This window comes from Ursus americanus, chromosome 3 (genome assembly GCF_024610735.1).
Source record: "Ursus americanus isolate L20-20 chromosome 3, mUrsAme1.1.p, whole genome shotgun sequence".
In the NCBI taxonomy this organism is placed as follows: domain Eukaryota; kingdom Metazoa; phylum Chordata; class Mammalia; order Carnivora; family Ursidae; genus Ursus; species Ursus americanus.
The window spans coordinates 20,435,124-20,458,436 of record NC_142129.1 but is presented as its reverse complement, the minus strand read 5'-3'; the positions used below and the strand labels follow the sequence as shown (position 1 = coordinate 20,458,436).

At 47.7% G+C, this 23,313-nt stretch overlaps 1 long non-coding RNA gene across 9 annotated transcripts in view; it reads left to right on the top strand.

Moving 5' to 3' along the window:
- Positions 1–23,313, top strand: part of LOC123788940 (uncharacterized) — a 450,302-nt gene that overhangs the window by 396,385 nt on the left and 30,604 nt on the right. The window contains exon 8 of one of the 9 annotated variants that reach the window (XR_015723832.1): positions 20,870–23,218. The exons of 7 other annotated variants lie outside the window; for them this stretch is intronic. This is a non-coding gene — a long non-coding RNA (uncharacterized LOC123788940). Of the gene's footprint in view, positions 1–20,865; positions 23,219–23,313 lie in introns of those variants that run through there. One more of the 9 variants, XR_015723831.1, reaches the window with a different exon arrangement.

The following is a 23,313-nucleotide window of genomic DNA, read 5'->3' as shown; positions in this document are numbered from 1 at the left end:
GGTAAACATCCAGTAGTGCAATGGCTGGGTCATAGGGTAGCTCAATTTTTAACTTTTTAAGGGATCTCCACACTGTTTTCCAGAGTGGCTGTACCAACTTGCATTCCCACCAGCAATGTAGGAGGGATCCCCTTTCTCCACATCCTCTCCAACAATTGTTGTTTCTTGCCTTGTCTATTTTTGCCATTCTAACTGGCGTAAGGTGGTATCTCAGTGTGGTTTTTATTTGAATTTCCCTGGTGGCTAATGATTTTGAACATTTTTTCATGTGTCTGTTAGCCATTTGTATGTCTTCATTGGAAAAGTATCTGTTCATATCTTCTGCCCATTTTTTGATTTGTTTATTTGTTTCTCATGTATTGAGTTTGAGAAGTTCTTTGTAGATCTTGGATACCAGTCCTTTATCTGTAGTGTCATTTGCAAATATCTTCTCCCATTCCGTGGGCTGCCTCTTAGTTTTTTTGACTGTTTCCTTGGCTGTGCAAAAGCTTTTTATCTTGATGAAGTCCCATAAGTTCATTTTATCTTTTGTTTCTCTTGCCTTTGGAGATGTGTCATGAAAAAGGTTGTAATTGGTTTATATAATTGGCTGCTCCCATGTTAGGGGCATAAATACTTACGATTGTTAGATCTTCTCGTTGGATAGACACTTTAAGTATGATATAGTGTCCTTCCTCATCTCTTATTACAGTCTTTGGTTTAAAATCTAATTTGTCTGATTGCCACCCCAGCTTTATTTTGATGTCCATTAGCATGTTAAATGGTTTTCCACCCCCTCACTTTAAATCTGGAGGTGTCTTTGGGTCTAAAATGAGTTTCTTACAGACAGCATATTGATGGGTCTTGCTTTTTTATTCAATCTGATACCCTGTGTCTTTTGATTGAGGCATTTAGCTCATGTACATTCAGAGTAACTATTGAAAGATATGAATTTAGTACCATTGTATTACTTGTAAAGTCACTGTTTCTGTATATTGTCTTGGTTCATTTCTGGTCTGTGTTACTTTTGGGCTCTCTCTTTGCTTAAAGGATCCCTTTTAGTATTTCTTGCAGGACTGGTTTAATGACCACAAATTCTTTTAGTTTCTGTTTGTCCTGAAAGCTTTTTATCTCTCGTCCTATTTTGAATGACATCCTAGCTGCATAAAGTATTCTTGGCTGCATATTTTTCTCATTTAGCACCCTGAATATATCATGCCAGTCCTTTCTGGCCTGCCAGGTCTCTGTGGATTCTGCCAGTGTGATGTATCTATCCTTGTAGGTTATGGACCTCTCATCCTGAGCTGTGCTTAGGATTTTCTTTTTGCCTCTGAGATTTGCAAGTTTCACTATTATATCTCGGGGTGTTGACCTATTTTTATTGATATGAGGGGGCATTCTCTGTGCCTCCTGGACTTGGATGCCTGTTTCCTTCCCCAGATTAGGGCAGTTCTCTGCTATAATTTGCTCCAATATACCTTCTTCTCTTTTCTCTCTCTTTCCTCTTCTTCTGGGATCCCAATTATTCTAATATTGTTTCATTTTATAGTATCACTTACCTCTCGTATTCTCCCCTTGTGATCCAGTAGTTGTTTATCTTTTTCTCAGCTTCTTTATTCTCCATCATTTTGTCTTCTATATCACTAATTCTCTCTTCAGCTTCATTTATCCTAGCAGTTAGAGCCTCCATTTTTTATTGCATCTCATTAATAGCCTTTTTGATTTTTGACTTGATTAAATTTTAGTTCTTTTATTTCTCCAGAAAGGGATTCTCTAGTGTCTTCTATGCTTTTTTCAAGCCCAGCTAGTATCTTTATAATCATTATTCTGAACTCTAGTTCTGACATCTCACTTATATCCATACTGATTAGGTCCCTGGAAGTCAGTACTGCCTCTTGTTCTCTTTTTTGAGGTGAGTTTTTCTGTCTTATCATTCTTGTAGGAAGTGGTCGCTTTTCTATTCGTAGAATTGCAGCTATTCTTTTCTTAGATCTCCATTTGAGTTCACCGGTCTTCAGAATGATTTGATAGCTATCTAGCTGAATTCCTGGGACCAAATGGAAGTTAAGGTTTCCTACTCCTCTGCCATCTTGGAATATCCTTCCCCAAATGGCAGTTTAAAAGGCATTACAAACTTTACTTGTCTTTCTTGAAGAACGTTAAAGACAATACAAGCCCAAACTTATAGTCATTCTTGAGAACTCTTCTTCGTCTACCCCTTCTCTTCTATCTGTACCTCTCCAGAGCCTACATGTTAGTCTTCCAAATCCTCTTCCAAACCTTTTGACTTTTCACACTCTCTGGCTTTCTTTGTCTTTTTAAGTTTATCATGTATATGATCTTAGCCTTTCTAGCAAAATCCTCCTGTTTCTTTGAGCCTCTTTGTTTCTATCTACCCATTGTCCTGATTACATCAGAAGACCCTAGAATCTTGCTTGGAATTTCTCAGCTTATGACTGTGCAAAGGGCTGGGGCTGGGGGCATAAGCAGAGGCAGGTGTGGATGGCCAGAAGGTTGAGGGGCAAGAGAGACGTGGTAAATTGATATTGAATAAATGATATTCCTATGATATGTGTGAATTGCTTCCTCCAGTACTTTGTACAAGCTAAACATTCAGTTACAGTTCCTTCTTTCCAGCCCTTTCCTTGCCTATACTTGTTTGAAGGTGGATCTCTCACAGAATGTATTAACTGTTCAGTTTCCAGAGATCTTTTTGTTAGTGGTTTCCCTGGGACCGTACCAGCAGAACTCCTGAAGCCAAGACAGAATGACCACAAACAATCAGGGTCCTCTCCTCATTTTTCTAAGTAACACAAATTAAGAATGTGGAAGTAGCCTTAGGAGAAAAACATCTCTTTCTACCAGCTGTGAGCTGATCAGAGTGAGAACAAAAACTATTGCAAAAAAAGGAAGAATTGATTTGGCTGTCAAATAGTGAGCAAGATAAAAAGCTAGTGGTTTGAGGGTCCGACATTCTTTTGATCGGGGCTGAAATTCCCTCTGTGGGCATTTCCCCTGACTCCCAGACTCAACATTCAGGATTTTATAGCTGATGGAATTGGAAAGCGGTAGGTGGTAGGTGATAGGCCAGGCCTTTCCTTGCTTGTTCTGTGAGTCAAACTGTGAACCTTAGTCCTAATAAGTTTTCAATCTTTCGGTGAAAAAAAGAAAGCCCCTGGCAGCCTGGAAAAGACAAGGCATTGAACAGGAGGCATCAGAGCCCTGCGTTCATTATATTGTATTTCTTGCTTATTTTCCTTTTGGTGCCAATCTCCAATCATGATTTGCAACTCAGAGCCAGTTTCCTTTTCTTACAGAAGGGATGGTTTGTAGCTAGTTGCTTCAGTGAGGTAGTTTGGTACTGAAGAGGCCAAGGTGGTAAGGGTGGCAAAAATCCTCCTGCCCGTGGTTCACTCCTAAATGGAAGAATCCTGAGTCTGTGTAGGTCAAAGCACCCAAACTGATATGGTTTGTGTCAAGAAGACTATCCAAGCTGGCAAGGTTGGCAACACCAAAGCGGACTGCAGGTATACTTTAAAAAATTCAAAGGCATCAAGAATGACAGATAGGGCTAACTCAGAGCCATCCATAGGCACAGTCCAAAGGTGGCATCATTTTGGATCAGAGAGGTGAGAAAAGAAAATTTCTGGCTAGGTGGGGCAGACCCAGGGACCTGGAGTCCAGACAGAGAGGATTTCTCTTCCCCTGAAAACAGAAGACATTCCTGAGAGAGGTTCACTAGGGCAGAGGGAAGTAGAAAAGGTAAATTAGGAAAGGAAAACTGGAAATGACAGTAAAATCCAATTTATATAGTAATCCATGCTAAGCTAATGTGGGCACGAGCTTTGGCCAGGCCCGCTGATTTATTAGTGTACAGCCTATGTCCTGACAGCTCCACACCTGCCCTCAAAGGATGTACCACCATCCAGAGGGCCCACTGCCAGGCTTGGGGACACCCCAGGAGAGGGCCTGGGAAGGGTATTGAGTTTTTGGAGCAGAAAATCCTCGCTGCATGAGTGGAAGGACTGGAAAGTTATGTCGAGCTGGAGAGAGGCACGTGGGGGCTCCTGGGTCTAGTTTCCAGGAGTCTACCCACCCCTGTCCCATCTTTACTTACAGGGCCCATCCCTCTCTGGCCTCCCTGTCGGGGTGTTTGAGTCAAGAAGCTGGGTGCCACATTCCCTAGCTATTGGATGTCCCAGAGCTCACCAGTACTTCCTGGGTCCTACCGTTTAGCTAAGGATCTCACCTGGGAGCCAGTGGGAGGGGTGGGTGCCTTGAGCAAGTTTTGTGTTTTTTTCCTTTATATCAGGGCCCTTTGATTTTAGTAACCTGTTTCTCAATGTCTTCCAGAGGAGCCCAGTTCCCTTTCAAGGTGCCTGACCCTGTCGTCTCCCTCTCTGTGTGCCCTCTGCAGGGGCCACAGCCTCTTTTGATCATTCCTCCTCTGGGCTCACAGCTACCCTAGTAGGAGGAGACCTTCGGGCCCCCATCTGTGGCCCAGCTCCCCGGGCAAGGCAGCCCCAGCCTGCCTCCCTGGCTTTCCCGGAACAGGTCCATCCCTCCACCTCCAGGGAGAGTTGCCGTGGGAGATGGAGGAGTGGGAGAGAACAGCCACCAGACAATGGTACTCACAGGGGTTGGCGGAGCTTGGCTCTTCAATATTTATAAGCGCTAACTCTAATGGAGGGAGGGGAGAGAACATTAGTGGCAATTTTCTTCTGTGTCTTTAGTGCTTTTTTCCTCCCTGAAAATGAGGGGACACAAGAAGGAAAAAAAGGAGCAGCAAAAACAGTTTATGCCACTTAGCTGCAGGCAAGTGAGAAGAAGCAGGCTGAGGTGCCGTCAGATGGCAGAGAGGAACTGGGACAGGGAGGGGAATCTCAGACATTCACAGTAGGGCTTTGCTGATGCTCCCTCCTCCTGCCACCACCTCCAAGATGATGGCCTGCTTGCCACTGTTTTTCAGGCAGCTGCAGAGTGTAGGTGATAGGGCGTGATGTGCAGATAGGAGAGAGAGAAAGGCTCTGGGAGCATCACTGGGGCCAACAGGGAGCCGTAGTTCTACTACCTGGCCTGCCCCACCTATTGACCTTGGGCAAGGTCTTGACTTCTCCCAGGTGTCAGGGCCTGAGTATACATGGGTGGGCAGGGAATAGGTGCTCTGAGCTCAGGGGTGACTGCTAACTTTCTCTGATATGGCTTAACCACCTCGCTCCTTCTTGTTCGCCACTTACCTGCCCTCCAAGGTGCAGCTCCCATCCCAGCTCCTCTGAAAAGTCTTTGCTGTCTGCTCTATGCATGGAGCTCCTTTGGCAATGACACTTTCACTGCCCATTTAGCAGTTAATCATGAACTGTCTTGTAGCAGTTCTTTCTGCCATCATCAGTGTGTGGTTAAGTCATCTGTTGGACCCTAACCCTGTTTGTGGTCTAGTCAAGTTATCCTGGGAACTCCAAAGGGCCAGGACAGGCCTTCTATGGTCTAGAATTCTGCTCTACGCCCAGAACAGTGAAGCTCTTATAGTCAGTATGAAGGCCCAGGAGATGCTGACTCTGTCTGTGGCATAGCCTCCTCCTCAAATTCTTATTCCTCCTTGTGGAGTTACCAGGAAATAGAGTTTGGGAGCAAGATCACCTTTTGTGGCTGCCTCAAAGGTGTTTGCTAGGAGACTAACCTGGACTGGCAGTGGGGCAGCGCTGGCCTGAATGAGCCCACGCACCATGTGCACCTCTTGCACCCCATCCTGCAAGCCCACACTTCCCAGTGGCAAGGGCCGGGCAGCTGCCTTTCCGACTGGTCCTGCCCCTAATGTCCCCTTGCTTTTACAAATCCATGATTGGAAAGTTGGCTTCATTGTGTAATCTCCCTTCTACTTCCAACCTGCCCATGCACACTGTTATCTTGGTTCCAGAAGGCAGAGTTAACCTCCCAATGAAATTGTGAGAAGAGAGTCTAGTCTATACAATAGTTCTATTTTTTAAAAAAAGAGAAAGAAGGGGCGCCTGGGTGGCTCAGTCGTTAAGCGACTGCCCTCGGCTCAGGGCGTGATCCCGGCATTATGGAATCGAGCCCCACGTCAGGCTCCTCCACTGGGAGCCTGCCTCTTCTCACTCTCCCTGCATGTGTTCCCTCTCTCGCTGGCTGTCTCTCTGTCAAATAAATAAATAAAATCTTAAAAAAAAAGAGAGAGAAAGAAGAAGAAAACAGGCAATTCCAAGGTTTCGAGGAGCACGGTGTAAACTAGTGAGCTCCCCAGCCCCATGGTGGGAGAGCCACGGTACAGTTGAGCCAGTTCAGGTCTGAGCCCCTGGAAGGATGGCGGCCAGGCACCACTAGCCAAGTCCAGGATGAGCCCTGAGAAGCAGCAGAGTGCTTATAACCTGGAACCCGGACCTGGGAGAGCTGGGAGAGCTGGGAGATGAGCCCTCTGACACAGGGCAGCCTCTCCTCCTTTCCTTCCTGCTTTTGTTTATCTCCCTTTTCATTCGGTGCCATCTTTCTCTCCTTTGAGAAGATACCACCCCCCACCCCCTGCCCAGAACCTTGCTTCTGGGGCTCTGATGTGTAGCCAGCCAAGCTTTGGATCTTCATATCCCCATTTACTGAGTTCAGGCCAACGTCTCCTGCACACATCCAGCTGTATCAGTGTATCACAAGTGCATGTGCAGTGTCTCTGGGAAGGGAGGAGACATACAGGGGCAGTGTCTGCCCTGGGGAAGGGAGCTGATGGCCAGGGAGCATGGGTAGGGTGGAGACGCTTTTGTGCTTCTTGACTTGAGTGTCATGTATGGGTCTTGCCTGTGAACAGCATTAACACTAATTAATAATCAGTTCTGTCATCCCCAAAGTGTGGCAAAGGTCAGGGGCAGGAGGAAGGTGCAGTCCCATCTTAGCAGGACATGGAGTCTCCTCTTGGGTCATCCTCCAGCTCCCTGGTGGCCCTGAGTCAGCTCATTCCTGTGGGCTTACCAGACTTACACAAAGCAGGGTCATTTCAGCCTTAGCTGTCTATTCAGAGGTTCTGTTTTCCTTTTGCTGAGAGAGCCTCTGACTGCAAGCAGGCAACATCTCATTTGTGAAAACATGAAAACCAATAGCCATAGCATAATGGCCCCAAATGATCTGAGAAAGAGGGAAAGAAAACCCCATCACCTTGACCTGTCTCCCACTCTTGCTCCCATCTTTGTTCAGATCCCTGTCTGTGTGTGTCTGATGGTAGTATTGGCTTGGGGAGTCCAGGGGAAGTCCCAGGGAGGTCAGGAGCCAAGTCTTTTCTGATTAACACTGCATGGCTCTGAAACTGCCTTGCCCAGACTAAGTACTCTTTGATGAGGATATCAAAACTCAAGTCCTGGGGCGCCTGGGTGGCTCAATCCATTACGCATCCGACTGTTGGTTTCGGCTCAGGTCATGAGCTCATGCATGGATCCTGGGATTGAGCTCTGTGTTGTGCTCCCTGCTCAGTGGGGAATCCGCTTGAAGATTCTCTCCCTCCGCCCCTCTCCTGACTCGTGCTTGCTCTCTCTCTCTCTTAAATAAATAAATCTTAAAAAAACAAACCTCAACTCCTATGCGGGGCTGCATTTGGTTGGAAGGAATCCATAAGGCAGACGCCAATGTAAAAGCATTCTGAGAAACACAAAAATGATCCCAAGGGTCGGTCGCCCTAAAGAGAATCTTGGGGGAGGAATGATCATGTCACTTACAGCCCAGCAAGCCCTGCACCAGATCTATCCTTGAGGAGGATGGGCAGGGGCTGGAGTGTGTGCTGTCTCATTGATAGAGCTCATTTGATGAAGAACTAATTTCTTAAATCTAAATGTGGGACTAAAAGCATCTTCTCTGTTCTCTAAATGGATGGGCTTTAGACCGTGTGACTAACCTGGTGTGAGTAAATAGAAAACAAGCTTTAATGTTCCCACCCATTCTCCCTAGACCAAAGAAGAAAGTGAAGGTTTCTAGCCCAGATGGGATATGAAGGTTTGCAGCTTCTCACCATTCCAAGGTTAGGTGGGATTAGGGTGGCCAAACATCCTAGTTCCCTGGGATTGCCAGGACATGGGACTTTAGTGCTAGAACCAGAAGGCCACAGGCAAGCCAGCACAGGTTGGTCCCCTAGGCTGCATCTTGATGGTGGAAAGGTAGAGATGAGCTTACTTGGGCTCCCACAGTCCCCATGGAAGCTTTGGCCTCCCAGGACCAGGGGAGAAACAGCACTCTCACCAGGGGTCTTAGTGGGAGCCTAGACTAGCTGTGTGTTCTGCTGTCTGTCCAGGGGACCCCTGGGACTGCTGGGTGGGTCTGTCTTGGCTAAGTGTATGTGTCAACTTGACTGGGCCACAGGGTGCCCAGACATTTAGTCAAGCCTTTATTCAGGGTGTGTCTGCGAGGGTGTTTCTGAGTGAGATTGACATTAGGATCAGATGACAAGTAAAGCAGGCTGCCTTCCCTCATGTGGAGGGCCCCATCCAATCAGCCAAAGACCTGAACAGAACCAAAAGGCTTTAGTAAGAAGGAACTCTGCTTGTCTGACTGATCGAGCTGAGATACTGGTCTTTTCTTGTCTTCAGACTTACACAGAACACCGTCTTTCTTGGGTCCCAAGCCTGCTGGCTTTTGGACTCGAACTTACACCCTTGGTTCTCCTGGGTCTCCAGCTTGCCCACTGTGTTCTCAGAACTTCTCAGCCTCCATACTCACGTGAACCGATTTCTTGTAATCAGTCTTTATATACCCTGTTCTGTTTCTCTGGAGAACCCTGACTCACACAAGGGCCAAGTGTGGGTTGCCCCGTTGACAGCGACCAGAGGGGACTGTCAAACTGGTGGAAGCCCAGAATTCAAGAGCCAGGGTGTTTAGCATGAGATCCTCACCATGCCTTTTAAAATACATTAATAAAAGTCAGTCATGCTCTTCCATTTCAAATATAGTACTTGCATCTAACTTCTAATGCCTCGATTATAACCAGCTTTTCTGTATATCAGCAGTGCTTTGAAGGTGAACCCAGACCCCCGAAGCAATCTGATGTTCCACATCAGGCCACAGGAACCAAGACCCCAGTATGGTTTTTCTTAACATTTTGTATCAAAGAGTGGACCACGATATGCTTGGAATTTCCTTGAGGGCTTTTGTTTTGAGAGGTCCGGCAAATTTTGTATTCAACTCCATAATATACGTGACTGTTTCAATATAAAAATATTTTAGGTACTTGTTAGTAAAATTATGCAATCTATCATAAAAAATTTAAGTAAAATTTATGTTCAAGAAGATTCCCATTTTTAGCCTGTGGCCTTACCTATCCCTATAATGCAGCTGCTTCCACCTCTCCCCTGGCATGTGCTGACTGCAGGGAGTTATGAGGGAGGTATCTTAGTGCACGTCCGGCCTAGGCTGGGATCATGAGGAGTACTCAGTGACTATTTGTGGTAGAATGTGACACTTTTAAGACATTTTAGGCATGGAGATAAGTTGCCCTTACTGGGGCCTGTCTTAGGTTCTTAGCTGCAACTCAATTACTTTAACTCTAGCTAGTTTCAACCCGAGGGGAAGTTGTTGAACAGATCCTAGGTAGCTCACAGAATTGTCACAGCAGGGGCCCCAGTGATACTGCATCCCTGACCCTGGACTCTGCTGGCATCCCTCTTGTGACCACCTGAATGAATGTTCCCTGTCTCTGTTTCTTTGCGTCACTAGCTTCTGATTCATGGCCTGGGAATGATGGGTCTGACTGGGCCAGCCTAGGCCATGTATTCCTGCCTGGGCCAGTTATTGTCATCACCCTTCCCACCCCATTCATGCTCCACCCTTTTCTGGCAGTTTCCTGTCCCCAGGGCTAATCCCCATAGACTGCTCCACCCAGACTCTCTTGCTGTCAGGCTTCCATTTGCTTAGACCAATGGCAGGCACCAGTAGGAGACTGAAGGATGAGTGGAGAGAGAGAAGCCTGGGTATTTCTGCCCCTAGTTACTCCTGACTTCAGCACAGAAGTTCTGGTGGTAGGCGCATCCCTCCCCCTGAATGACAGCCTCAGGCACCCCTATTCCTCACTTTGCTGGCTGTAACCCCCCCCCCCCCAGGCCAGCTTCCTACTGTTGTTGGTCTCTGACTGCCAGGGGCCCTTTACTGGCTGCTTCAGCCCCTCCCATGTCACTATAGGTGGTCCCTTTAGTAACCTTTGTCATGAACCCCATCTGAGTGTGCCTTCTGTTCCCCGTGCCCTGGTAAAAGAAGCTGAGAGAGTAAGCATCTGGCATTTCAGCTTCTAGGTGGGAGATGGGCTCTGCCTCCCAGCAGGGCTCATGAGGTGGGAGATTGCTTGAATTTAGGGAGGGATAATGATGTACACTTTCACCACCTCTGCTCAGTACTGTGCTGGAGGTTTTCACTAGTTCAGTAAGGCAAGGAAAAGAAACAAAAGATGTAAATATTGAAAACAAGGAAGTAAAACTCTTCATTCACAGATGTAATAATTGTATGCATAGACAATCCAAAGAATCTACAAACTATTGAAATTAGTAGCTGGATTTAGCAAGTATCAGTGTACACAGGTCAATATACAAAAATATCAGTTGAATTTCTTGATACTAGCAACAAACAGTTGGACAATGAGATTTTTTCAATGCTATTTACAAGGAATGTAAAATGGTGCAGCTGCTATGAAAAACAGTGTGGAGGTTCCTCAAAAAATTAAAAATAGAATTGCCATGTGATCCAGCAATCTCACGTCTTGGTATATATCCAAAAAAACTGAAAACAGGATATCAGAGATATTTTCACAATAGACGAAAAGTGAAAATAACTTAAATGTCTATTAATGGATGAGTGGATAAAGAAAATGTGGTCTATACATACATTAGAATTTTATTCTGCATTAAAAAAAAAGGAAATTATGTTATACACTACAATATGGCCGAACCTTGAGGACAGTATGCTAAGTAAAATAAGCCAGTCACAAAAAGACAAATACAATATGATTCCACTTATATGAGGAACCCAGAGTAGTCAAATACATAGAAATAGACAGAAACACACAGAAAATAGAAAGTGGTTCCTGTGGCTGGGGAGAGGGAGAAATGGGGTGTTGTTCAGTGAGTATAGAGTTTCAGTTGTGCAAGATGAAAAAGTTCTAGAAACCCGTTGCACAGCAATATGCATATAGTTAACAGTACTGTACTTTTGTTTAAGGCAGTAGATTTCGTTATGTGTTTCTTACCACAATAGAAAAAAATGTTATATACAGTAGCATCAAAAGTATCAAATAGCTAGTAATAAACCCAACAAAAGCTGTGCAAGACCTCTACACTAAAGATTGTAAAACACTGCTGAGAGATTGAAGAAGAGGTTTTGAGAGCTACTATAGTGCGGTAACAATTAAGATAGTGTGGTACTGGTGCGGGGAGACAAATAGACCGATCAATGGGACAGAATAGAGAATTCAGAAATAGACTTGCACATATTCAGTCACAAGATTTACAACAAAGACTCCACTGAAAATCAGTGGGGAAAAGATGGCTATTTTCAATAAATGGCACCAGAGCAATTAGATATCTGTGGAGAAAAATGAGCTTTGTCCTCTACCTCAGTACCATACACGAAAATTAGTAGTTGGTAGATCACAGATCCAAAGGTGAAAGATCAAACAGCAAAGTTTCTGGAAGAAAACATAGGGGATATCTTCATGACCTTGGGGGTGTGCAAAAATTTCTCAAACAGCACTCAGAAATGCTAACCTTAAAAGAGCAGAGGGAAACACTGGACTACATTAAAATAAGATCTTGTTTATTCCCATCAACAGTCATCATTCAGAAAGTGAATAGGTAAGCCGTGGACTAGAAGAAGATATTCTAAGCACGTCGAATAAAGAATCTTGACTTTTTTAAGGGCCAAAGAATTAACAGGTACATTACAAAAGAAGATATCCAGATGGCCAGTGATCATATGAAAAGGTCCTCAACACTATTATTCATCAGAGGACTGCAATTAGAACGGCATTAAGACACCATTATACACCCACCAGCATGGCAAACATGAAAAGAACAGCAGAACCAAGTCTTGCGAAGATGGGGAGCACCCTGAATTCTCAGGCAGGCATTTCCGATGGAAGTATGAATTTGCTCAGTGACTTTGGAGAACTGTAGGGCAGTGTCTACTCTATGACCCAGCAGTTACCCTAGTAGATATTTATCTGCAAGCAACAGAATACGTGTGCTCCCCAAAAGTCATACAAGAATAATCACAGCAGCAATGGATACAACAGAGCAATAAGAAAGAACCCAGATTCCAGGCCATGACATGGAAGAATTCACAGACATTATATTGAGTGAAAGAAGTAAAAAAAAAAAAAAAAAAAAAAATATATATATATATATATATATATATATACACACATACACACACACACACACACACATACAGGGGAAGGTTAGTATCTACTAGAAAAAGGCATGAGGGAACTTTCTGGGGAGATAGATGTGTTCTATGTCATCATCTGGTTGGCATACATGTGTAAAAATTCATAGAACTATACTCAGTATTTGTGTAATTACTTGCAAAAAGTATACCTTAATTTACTTACAAAAAATATTTATTTATGTATTTATTTATTTAGAGGGAGAGTGCAAGTGCACCTTTGGGGGGTGGGGGGGCGCAGAGGGAAAGGGAGAGAGAGAATATTAAGCAGGCTCCATGCTCAGCGCGGAGCCCAACGCGGCGCTCGATCTCACAACCCCGAGATCATGACCTGCGCTGAAACCAAGAGTCAGACGCTTAACTGACTGAGCCACCCAGGTGCCCCAGAATTAATTTTAATTAATTTTTTAAAAGAGGAAAGGGGCTTAGAGGTCAGGTAGGAGAAAAGATGGATGTCCATCCAGGTTGTGAGATGCAATCTTCATTGCAGTAGAAGACATGGGGGAACGTGGTGGGGTTATTTGGTGTATCACAGGGCACTGCAAACTCGGTCAGAGACCTTCTGAGTAACCTCTGATCTGTGCCATCAAATCCCATGCTGGAATCCAGAGATTCAGGGTGAACAGAAAGCTCTCCTGGGTGGGATGATCAAGTCCCAGATTCCTGGCTGTTGAGCACTTCTGGGCATGGCAAGGCCTCTGCAGCTGCTTCCCTCACACATTGGCTCAAGTTCGGTGCAGACAGTTCCATGGTATTCCTTGGTGAGGCCCCACCCTCCGCCCTGAGCGTAGGCCAACGCAGGACTGGGTCAACAGGGTTGGTCAGAGATGCGCCTGGGTGAGGGGAAGGCCCTGGGTGGCATCCTGCGCCCTCCCCCTGGGGTCCCAGGCCACGGCTATTCAAGGTGTGGTCCGTTACTGGAGTCTGTCCACAAATGGATACTCACCCACGGTGATACAGCATGGAAACCGAGAGTAGGCACCGAGAAACTTATAGCTGTAATAGTCCTCTTAGGCCTCTTAAATTTACATTACAGAATTGGGGCTTGTATGTTATATAGCTTTTGTGGTTTTCATTTCATTTTTCTAATTTGTTTTCATCGTATTTTACAAAAACGTCGACTGTGCTGAATTGGACATTTTTACAAAGAGCAACTGGTCTTTCATCACAAGTAGCTCGAGGAGCATTTTCTTAAATGCTGAGGGGGAGTGTCCTGACAGAACATACGGACCAGTTCAGGTTGGGTCTCTGGGAAGTCAGGGGCTGCTGCCGCCTGCACTCGGCCATTTTTAGAGACACTGAGCCAAACAGCCTAATTGAAGTTTCCATAGTTACCAGCTGCCACGGAGAACAGGAGCTGATCTTACAGGGAAAAAGCAGGGAGGGGCGGAAGTCAGGAAGGTGGGGAGGAGGAGTCTGGGCCAGAGGGGCGGCTGCCCCTCTGCAGGGCTGCAGCCCTTAGCTTTGTCTCTAGCCCAGGGCCAGACGCCCGGGGACCCACTGATGCAGCTGTCCATGGAGGACTCTGAGGTAGCTGACGAGAGGCTGTCCACACAGCTGGCAGGATGGATTACCCTTCCTGGGTCCCACGCCAGCCCGATCCCAGTGCCAGCTCCGGGAGAGACACCTCATTCTCCACCATGCAGCCCACTGTCTGTGGACCTCCACCCCAAACAAAGTTGGCAATCGGGGAAAGATGGCAGGAGGCTTTCTATACCAGCTCGCCCCCCCTTCCTGCCTCTGTTTCTCTGCTATTCATTGGGGTCGGTGCCACAGACCAATTAGCCACTTTGCGGACTCATTCCCTTGCTCAGGCCTTCCTTCATTCACTCAGTAGACATTTCTAGAGCACTTGCTTGGGGCCAGGCACTGTTCCAGATGCTGAAGATAGAGCAGAACCCAACCAGAGAAAGTCCCTGCCTTCATGGAGCTTGTATTCTGATGGAAGAGGCAGACCATATAGGCACAAACATAAACTAGAATGTCAGGTAAGATACGTTCCATTGACCTCAGGGTGTGCACAGGCCCAGGAAGGGCTGTAGCGATGCCGAAGATTTACACACCGTCTTTAGTACTTTCAGGGATCTGAAGGGCAAAAGCACAGCCATAGAGAAGGCTGGGCTTGGCAGGATCTGTAGTGAGCGCCACATGAGCCGGGACTCAATGAATGCTTGTTAACGGAATGGTCGGAGCCACAGAAATCAAGGCTTCATAAGTCCCTCCTGAGCCACATCTCCATGTCCCTGAACCTCCCAGAGAGACCCTTCCTACCCGTTTGGTTTCAGGCATGACGTGGGTTTCCACATGCCATCTCAAAGCACATGTCACCCTCTTACAAAGTGGCAGAAAGGGTGCGGTCTGCGATCCGCCCAGTAGCCCACCAAGGCCTCCAGCCACTAGACGGCGCTGTTGCCACTCTTGAGCTCTGAGGTAGGGCGTTCGAAGCCAAGAGAAGGACTTGTATTGCCTTAGGAAAATATTTGGATCATGTGAAATAAGAAGCAGTCCTGCCTCAGAATTATAGGGTCATAAATCACTCTGGGGAAAAAAGGGGCCAGGGGGACAGGAGACTTGGGACGTGAGTTTACGATCTCTCCAGAAGCCCTTGATGGGATTGCAACCTCATAATTCACAGGGGCCTGCTCTTTCATCCACCCTGGCCTGAGCTCTTACACGGGGCCCCTAGAAAAGCCAATCAGGGTGTCAGCAATGGGAGATTCCCTTGGCGGAGGCCTTAAGCAGGGCCTTTAGGCTCTCTGGGGAACATGAGGAGTGCTGGGTGCTGAAATCTGGGCCTCAGTGTTAGAGATTCTGCCAAAGTGAGTTCCGAGGAACTGAGACTGAAGAGAACAGCTGAAGAGCTACAGATCCCAAACACCAGATAGAAGGGGGCTGTGGGGTTCCGTGGGGGTGGGGGACAGCGACATTCTGCAAGGTGCTTTGGAACCACATAGTAAGGATCCTGGATCTCTCTTTGGATGAGGTGGAGTGGTGTAAGGGTACCCTGCTTCATTCTTGTCTGGGCCACGTCTGCAGTTGTTCCTTTTACAAAATGGTGGCCATCGGCCCCTCATCAGGGAGGAAACACACAGCAGGGCCACAGAAGAGCCTGAAGACTGAGAGCAGCCCATTTGCTGAGGGAGATGGTACTGACCTTGCTCTGGCTGAGAAGATGTGCCCATGGGAGGAGGACAAGGTGGCTACTGATATGCCCACTCTCCCCTGGCTCTAGCTGCAGCATCTGTCACATCCAGGGTTAAAAAAAAGGGGGGGGCACCAGAAGCACATTTCAATGGCAAATCAATGAGGCACTGTTAAAAATAGCTACTTTTCCTGAGGTGTGCTTAACTACACATCAGACACTGTGTACATAATCACACTGAACTCGTACAACTTTCTCACAAATTATTTCCATTTCACAGATTCGGGGAGTGAGGCAGAGAGACAGACCTGTTGAAGGTCTCACAAGCCCACAGTTGGGTATGGCATTTTGGAGATTGGAGCCCGACTCCCCTGTAGCTATGGGGCATCCCACCAGGAGGCCCGCCAGTGTCTCATCCCTGGCAATGGCGGTCCCGAAGTCTGTCAGCTAAATTCCCATTCAAATTCTATTCTTCCCTCCCTGCTTCAGTTCCCAGTTGCAACCCAATACCCATCTTCGTTCATTTTTCTCTGCACTGTCCTTTGTATTTCCAATGCTATGGTGAAAAGCAGTCAACTGTCAATGGGAGAGGGAGAGACTTTGTTTAATGTTTGTTAAAGTAGCACGATCACTAAGGGCATAGGCACTGGAGGCAGAGAAATCTAGGCTCACTTGTCAGCTCTGTTAGCTCTATTACTCGCCGTGTCGGGGACTAAGGTGCTTATTGATGTGAGCCTCAGTGTACTCATCTATAAAATGGGTATAGTAATGGCAACTACTACATAAGTAGTATAAACTGGATCCTGAGAATGGAACAAACGATTTCACTTTATGAAATCATCTCTCTGAAGAAGTCTTTGTGGCCTGGCAAGTGACAACCCTCTGTCATAGGCACTGAATCAGGGTTATCGCTCTACCCAGCTCTTGTGTTTTCTTCTTTATCTACTCCAAGTATCTTATCAGCACTACATTTATGAAAGGACCTAATTTTTTTAATCGATAGGATACGGAAGACTACGGTCATTTAGAAACCTTGTCTTCAGGATCAGTTTGGTTTCATGACGTGATCTTGTGGCCTAGTTCTTTAGAGAAAACTGTGGGCATTGATCTCTGTATCCAGTGTTCAGTTCAGAATAAAAGAAATGTAAAAGCTGGTCTATTAATTGAGATGAGGAGGCATAAAAGAAGGTAGAATTCTTAGGGAATAAAATTATCAAGTACATATCAACACTGATCTGTTAAAATAAAGTGCTGAATGGTGCATTAGAGACAATTAGAGGCTACAGCCGTCGGGGATGAGGTGCTAATTGGGTAGTGCCCAGGAGAAAGGCGGAAGGTGCCGGGAAGGTTCCATTAGCAACAAGTCCCTCTGAAAAGTCACCTGCGAATCTGGTGAGTCATCGAGCCGGTGCCCGAGAGGCCAGTCCTCACCAACACTCGCCTCTTGATGTTCTTTCCTTATCTCGCTCATGTCACAACTTTCAAGGTGGAGTAGGACTTGGTTTAGGGGCGAATAATGGGAAGGAGGTGCAGAGGTCGTGCCTGGAGCCGGTGATGGAAGTGGCACAACAGTGAAGAGGTAGAAGGAAAGTGAGGGCTCTTACGCAGAAAATAACTTCTTTGAAATGACTTTAATCTTGCTTTTATAGAATTGTTAAGGGTTTTAAAGGACTCCGTGTTGTGCTGCAGACTTCCTTGTGCTCCACCTTCTATCCTCTTGACCTTCCTTTTCACCCCGGCTGTTGCCATAGCAGCGAGGAGGCAGGCACAGTGGCCTGAGGGACGGACCCTGCATCCACCTGGCCTTCCTCCTGAGCGCTCCTCTGCTCCTACCCCTGGGGTCCCGGGGTGGGGGGGCACCCACATAGCCATTCCTGCAGACTTGCAAACCTAGGAGTCTGTGGGAACCAACGGCTCGTGTGCAGCCTGTGAGCACATTCTGAGGGGGCGCTCTCCTGTTCTGAGGGGCCCAGGGGAGACCGCATCCTGATGCCCACCGTGGGGACCGGCTCAATAACACACCCTTGAGTTGGCTTGTGCTCATTCCCCTGCCCCCACTTCTGTTTCTCAAGACCACTTCCCCAAATCAGCCACCTGCTCATGAACCCTTGTCTCAAGCTCTGCTTTGGGGGCAAACTGGGGCACTTATCATTTTTAGTTATTCATTTCTATACTTTGTTGGGAAGCTTTTGTCTCTACTTGCATTTCAGGATTTGGGCAGTTGCAAGAGCCTGGCACTGACTTGACTCTATTCATTTATTTCACAAACATTTGTCGAGTGACTACCATATGCTGTCCCACAAGCTAGGGCCGGACAGAGAACACGCGGGATCCTTCTTCAAGAGGGCTGTCACTCAGTCCCAAAAGCTACTGTCCCCTAAAAACTCATGAGATGCCAGGACTTACTCCAAGTGCGTTGTAACCCTTGCCTCACTTGATCTTCTGTGAGGAAGGTGTTATTTTTCTCACCCTTACAGATGAGAAAATTGAGATTTGGAGCTGGTTAAGAACTCACCCAGGGTCCCAGGGCCGGACAGTGGTGGGTGGGGTCTCACCATTACTCTGTGTAGAGAATGTGTTCGGGGTGCAGAGGGGGGATTAGGAGACTGGTTTGGGGGATTGAAGTCCAGCTGCGTGGATGGGTGTGCTCACCCAGTTCTGAGTGAGTGGCTTATTCGCCTGTGTTAGCCCCAGAGGCAAACTACAGAGGAAGAAGGGATGAGACGTAGGGGGGAGCGCGGGGGGGGGGGGCGGGTAGTTGGGGGTGGTGCAGGCCTGCACTCGAGGGGAATCTGGTCCTTTTAGTGCAGGAAACAGGATGTGCTCCTGCTGAATGGGGTGGAGAGCACATCCCAGTGACCCGCCAGCTTCCCCTCCCTGACCCCTCGGCTTCCTGTCCCCCCAGGCCCTGCCTTTGTATCCCTCAAGTGAGTTCGACAGGCTTACTCAGGAAATGTCTGGGGACCTGGAATATGGGGAAGCAGTGGCCCAGGTCTGTGCTCTGATGTGGAACAGGGGCTAGAAGGGCCCCTCTTTGGTTGGGGGGCATGAGTACCTTGCCTGTATTTTAGGGGGGTCAGGCCTTTCTTAGCATTAGGCAGCAGTAAGTGCTGCGGAGAAAAGCTAGCATCTGTGTGTGGACGGGCCTTTCTAGGCCTCATGAGACATTGCTGTTTGTGGCCTCCTAAGGGGGCTGCCATCTTGAGAAGGGCTTGTGTTGAGAACATGGTCTATGTCCCTAGTAAGGATGAGTTCTCTGCTTTCCTGGAAGTTGACTGTTGATCAAAATCCAAGTATATAGAAAACTACAGGTTAGGTTTTAAAACGACCTTGGCCGGGGGCACCTGGGTAGCTCAGTTGATTAAGCGTCACACTCTTGATTTCGGCTCAGGTCAGGATCCTCAGGGTCGTGAGATTGAGCCCCATGTGGGGCTCTGCACTGGGCGTGGAGCCTGCTTGAGATTCTGTCTCTCCCTCTCCCTCCCCTACCCCGCCCCAGTCAAACGCCCTCTCTCTGTCTCTCTCTAAAATAAACGAACAAATAAAATGACCTTGCTGGATTCATCCCTACAAAGCAAAATAGCTTCTCCTTAGGGCAGTGTGGGGTGTGAGTGCGGCGACCTCCACCTGAGCCTGGAAAACTGTCACCACTGCAGGTGTCTGGATGAACAGAGGGCAGGTAACTTCCAGCACAGAGCTGGCTAAAGGCTGTCCTTCCTGCTCCTCTTCCTCCTCCTCATGTCTTTCTCCCGATAGCCTCCCTCCCCTCTGCTTCCTTTGTTCCTGTTCTCTATAAGATTTGCTCCTTCTTTTTCTGAGTGTTCCCCTTCTTCCCCAATCTGTCCGAAGTCCAGCTCAGGAAAATTAGGAACTTCCACAAAATGAGTCATATTGACTGTAAGTAGCTAATAATGTCTTAAAAAAAAAAAAGACTTAGGTCAAAAGAGTAATTCACTGTGGGTGGAAGGTGAGATTTCCTGTATCAGCTATCAGCTAAGGGGCTACCTAGTGGTCAGGTTAAATTTCCAGGACCCCGTAGCAATCGGAATGGTCTGCTGTGCTGCAGTAACAAAGAGCCCTCCCCCCCCAGTGACTTAGAACAGCAGAGCCTGAGTTTCCGCTCATGCTACGTGACTAGCAGGGTCATCTGGTGTCTCTGCTCTGCGTCGTCACTGTCCTCACTGTCCAGTGCTCATATGCCATCGACCTTTATTGGGGTGGGAAGCCTTTGTGCTCATTCAGGGAGGGAAGGTGCTTTGTGTTGACAGGATGGACTCTACCAGCTCTCCCGGCACAGTGTTCGGGGTGGGAATTCTGTCAAAAGAAAAGCAGGACAGGTTTGGAGGAAAAGATTGGTGTGGAAGTGCCCTGCCCCTGCCTCCACTTACGCTGCTCAGCCAGCAGCTCTGCCAACCCTGGGAGAGGTTCCAGTCACAACGCCTGGCTCTCTTCACCTGCAAAGGACGGCCACTGGCTGCAAGTCCAGGCATTAGTTTCCCAGAGATAAAATATTCACGGGAGGGGATGTGGCCTGATAGGGACAATAATGGAGGCATGTTAGTTGGGTGGGGAGATGAGCCAGTGATCACCTTTGTCACGATGGCTTCCCCAGTCCTGCTGCCCACGTTCCTCCTGCCGCCGATTCAGGATTCACCGAACACTCGCTCTGTGCTGGACACTGGCTAAGCTTGGGTAACGTAAGTTGAACTGGTATGGTCTCTGCCTTCAGCAATCTCATAGTCTAACAATCAAAATACATTCATGTCCCTTTTTCATAAGATGCTAGATATTTACTTTTTGGCGATGAATAAATGAGGCATCTGTTACAGAATGAATTGTGTCCCCCCAAATTCAGCCCTAACCCTCAATGTGACTGAATTTAGGGAGAGGGCCTTTAGGGGGGTAATTAAGGTTAAATGAGGCCATAAGAGTGGGGCCCTAACCTGATAGGACTGCTGTCCTTATGAGAAGAGACCGCAGAGAGCTCTCTTCACACGCACCCAGAGGAAAGACCACGCGAGGACACAGGAGGTAGTTCTGGGCAAGCCTGAAAGAGAGTTCCCACCAGAAACCAATCCTGGCACCTTGATCTTGGACTTCTAAGCCTTCAGAACGTCGAGGAAACAAATGTCCGTTGGTTAAGCCCCCCAGTCTAATATTCTGGTACAGTGGCCTGAGCCGACTAATATGGCGTCCATTCTAAATTTGAGACTGAGGCCTTGGGCCGGATCCACTCTTTTGTTTGTATGATGTCATTTTTATGACTAGTAATGACACCACATGCACGTGTGACCTTTGTGGTACTCAGGATCTTCTCACTTTTGTTCTCTAAGTCAGCCTTCCGCACGACCTCTGGGATTCCTAGAGCAGTTAGAAGTGTCTTCAGGTCATGGAGAAGGAAACCAAATCCCAGCGAAGCAGTCCGCTCAAGGTCATGGTGGCTGACCGTGTGGAAGCAGGTAAAGGAGTCATCGGACATGGCAGGAACTGGACCGTGTGTGGAATCTGATTTGAACTTTCAGACTGAGACCATTGTCCCCACCACAGCCTGCCTTGTTATTAAGGAAAAGAGAGAAATATACTTTTCCTGTCAGTTGGAACTATTGAAAAAAACACACCAGTCTGATCTCAGTCCATCGGTTTGAGCAGGGTCTTGAGGTCGCTAATTCCTGCTTTCCCTCCTAGGTGTCATTTGTTCCCTCGTTGTCCCAAGGTTGAAGTGCTCCCTGGTCATTGGCTATAGGATGTGTCTCCCAGAGATGTGGCGTCTCAGTGTCACTGGGGAGCCATGCTTACCCCTCATCTTAGGAGGGCTGTCTTCTGGAAGGTGCGGGGCAAGCCAGGACCCACAGATTTTGCACCGAGTCACCTCTTGCCCTTCCTCTCTGGCCCCATCTTGGTGACACCCCGGGGGACTTTGCTTTGAAGGCTGGAGGAGCTGGGAGTCGGGGCTGGGAGTCAGGGGCGGTGGGGAGGTGGGAAGGGCAGATTTGCTGTTGGCGGCCTGAAGTCCGTCTCACCTCTCCCCACCCTATCTCCTACCCTTCCTCACTTACTTCCCCTGCTTCGGTGTTTCTGACTGTCCTCCTCATCCTGCTTCCTTCCTGTTCTCTTCTCATGGATTTCACTTTGAATTATAAGGACATCGGAGGCATGGAACTCAACCTTCTCTGGCTGTCGCCCTGAGGCTTAGAGCGACAAAAGGATCTGTTCGAGGGCAGCCAGCTGAACGCAGAGGACTCAGAGTTCCTGGGCCCAGGCGGGGCTGTATGCTGCCCAGTCTGCACGTGCTTCCCTTCCCCCTCACACCACCCCTTGGAGGCCAGCATGGACCACAGATGGACGCGGGTAGCAGGTGGACAGCCGTCCATGCTCCCTGTCTCCACTGCCACCCTTCCCATTCTCTTTCTCTCCCTATTCTGTTCTACACCGGAGGCACAATTGGGTTCAAGATTTCCACCCTCTATCAAAATGCTGGGGGTCGGAGAGACTGATGAAATTATACGGGTGTAGCTTGCCAAGAAGACTTACAGCAGGAAAAAAAAAAAAAAAGACGACTTACAGCAGGGATGGCAACTTGTGTCCTCTCCGGCACCAACTCTAGCAGGTTTGCAGTGTGTGCCTGGAAGGCTGTGTTGAGAAGGATTCAGAGGCTGACCCGGCTTCATGCGGAAGTGATGACTGTTGACAGCACTGGCTGGTAGCATGCATGCTCTCCCTGCCTGGGGCGTTATCACCTCCAAAGAGATCTGCTTTGTAACTGCAGACAGAGCCCTGAGTAAGAGAATGTACCTCTGGTGGTTGAGTTGAGTTATCGTGGCGCTGCAGAGAGAGGCTGCCGCATCTGTGCACCGTGGAGGTCTCCTTCCGGCCAGCCTTCCCCTCTGCCCCCTCCAGCCAGACACACCAAGAAAGACCCAAATCCCAAACTGCATTTTTATTATTTTTTAATAAACTTTATTCTATATTACAAATAGGTTTTTTTTTGTTCTGAACTGCAAAATAGGAATGCCTTATATTTACATACACAGGTATACAATTAATTATAACAAAGGTACAGAAGCTTGCCTTTACCAAGTTACAACTGGGCTCCAATTTAAATAGCATAGGTTTCCTTTTTAAAAACTTTATTTTTTTAAATCTTTTTTTTAATCTTACTAGGATACTCTTTTTTAAAAATCAAAACCAGAAGACCCTCTTCCTCTAGTAGATTCCATCCACCTATCTTTGAGGCTCATTATAACACTGTTGTCTAAAGATATGTTTTGCTTTGTTCTAACAAAGGGTCAGTGTTCAAGGTGGGAGCTTTATGGAAACAAAGGTGGGGTGGGGCTGGAAGGGGGTGACCGGAGCAGGAGTGACCTGCCTCACCTCCTTCGACGGCCTCTCTCCGAGACTCAAAGGCCTCCGTCTGTTCCTCCAACCACCCACTCATCCTTCCTTGTTTCTCCTCTTCCCTCTAGCATTGGACTTGACTCTGGGTCGTGTGACCAGGCCAGACTCCGCTCCCCCTACGCCTCGGCTTACTGAGCTGTTCTCTGTTGGTGGTACCCTGGAGTTGCTGGTTACTATGGTGACCGGGCAGGACCCTGCTGGAAGAGATGGGCTGGTCCATACCCGCTCAGCTGGGGAGGAGGCCAGCTGCACCCAGTCCTTCCTGTCCATCTCGGGGCCTGGGGGTCTTGTTCTTGGTCAGCATCACCATCGCGTGACTAAGCAAGGACCTCAGGCCTCGGGACACCAGACCCAGGCGGGGAGTGATGGAGGGGAGGGTCATCTAC